Raw genomic sequence first — 1,347 nt, forward strand, 5'->3', positions numbered from 1 at the left:
TGTGGTATTGGAGAAGACTCTTGAGAGTCCCTTGGACTGCGAGGAGATCCAACCAGTCCATCCTAAAGGAGATCAGTTCTGGGTGTTCATTGGAAGGACTGATGTTGAAGCTGAAACTCCAATACTTTGGCCACCTGATGTGAAGAGCTGACTCATTGCAAAAGATCCTGATGCTGGCAAAGATTGAGAGCAGGAGGAGAAGGGGACAACAGAGGATGAGATGGTTGGATGGCACCACCGACTCAATGTACATGATTTGGGTGGACTCCGGGAGTTGGTGATGGACAGGGAGGCCTGGTGTGCTGCAGTTAGTGGGGTCGCAAAGAATTGGATACGACTGAGCGAGTGAACTGAACTGAACTGAACTGATGCAATATTGCTCTTTATAACATCGGACCTTGCTTCCATCACCAGTCACATCTACAACTGGTTGTTGTTTTTGCTTTGGTTCTGTCTCTTCATTCTTTTCGGGTTATTTCTCTACTGATCTTTAGTAGCATATTGGGCACCTATCGACCTGGGGAGTTCATCTTACAGTGTCCTATCTTTTTGCCTTTTCATACTGTTTATTGGGCTCTCAAGGCAAGAATAAGTGGTTTACCATTCCCTTCTCCAGTGGACTTTGTTTTGTTAGAACTCTCCACCACGACCCATCCATCTAGGGTGGCCATAGACGGCATGGCTCATAGTTTCATTGAGTTACAGAAGACTGTGGTCCATGTGATTAGATTGGTTACTTTTCTGTGATTGTGGTTTCAGTCTGTCTGCCCTCTAATGCCCTTTCCCAGCACGTACCATCTTACTGGTGTTTCTCTGACCTTGGACCCAAATGACCATTAACAAAGAGTGGCTGAATCTATTAATGTGCCTCCGCAGCTGATAATGAGCTTCATCCTCTGTGTGGCTCTATAGTTGGTGGCAGGAATGTTTAAATGACTCTCCCCCATTTGGTTGCTAGTGTCCCATCCTTCCAGGTATCCTTACCAACCACCCTGATCCCTCATCCCCAAGACCCCTTGGTCTACTTTATGATCCATCAACTAAAAGGTTCACATCTGACAGCAGAGCCCTATAAAGAGGTGACTCCAAGACTGGGGCCAGAATATAACCTGATGGGTGCTGTTCATTGGGTGATTCAAAACTGTGGATATCACCTCTAGGTACACCTATGCTCAGCAATGTAAGCTCCCACAAAAAAAAAAAAAAAAAATGAGTTATAACCATAGGCATTGACCTGAACAATATATCCACAGCAAACTGTTGTATTAAAAAAAGAAAGGCACACTCACATACACACACACACACACACACACACACACACACACACACACACCTGTCTCTACGACA

The 1,347-nt window shown here is 45.2% G+C and overlaps 1 protein-coding gene across 1 annotated transcript in view; it reads right to left on the reverse strand.

The window, feature by feature from the left end:
• LOC104995375 (cytochrome P450 2B4-like) overlaps positions 1 to 1,347 on the reverse strand; it is a 27,925-nt gene that overhangs the window by 9,691 nt on the left and 16,887 nt on the right. The window lies entirely within an intron of this gene.

Source organism: Bison bison, unplaced genomic scaffold, assembly GCF_000754665.1.
Source record: "Bison bison bison isolate TAMUID 2011002044 unplaced genomic scaffold, Bison_UMD1.0 scf7180017864280, whole genome shotgun sequence".
In the NCBI taxonomy this organism is placed as follows: Eukaryota; Metazoa; Chordata; class Mammalia; order Artiodactyla; family Bovidae; genus Bison; species Bison bison.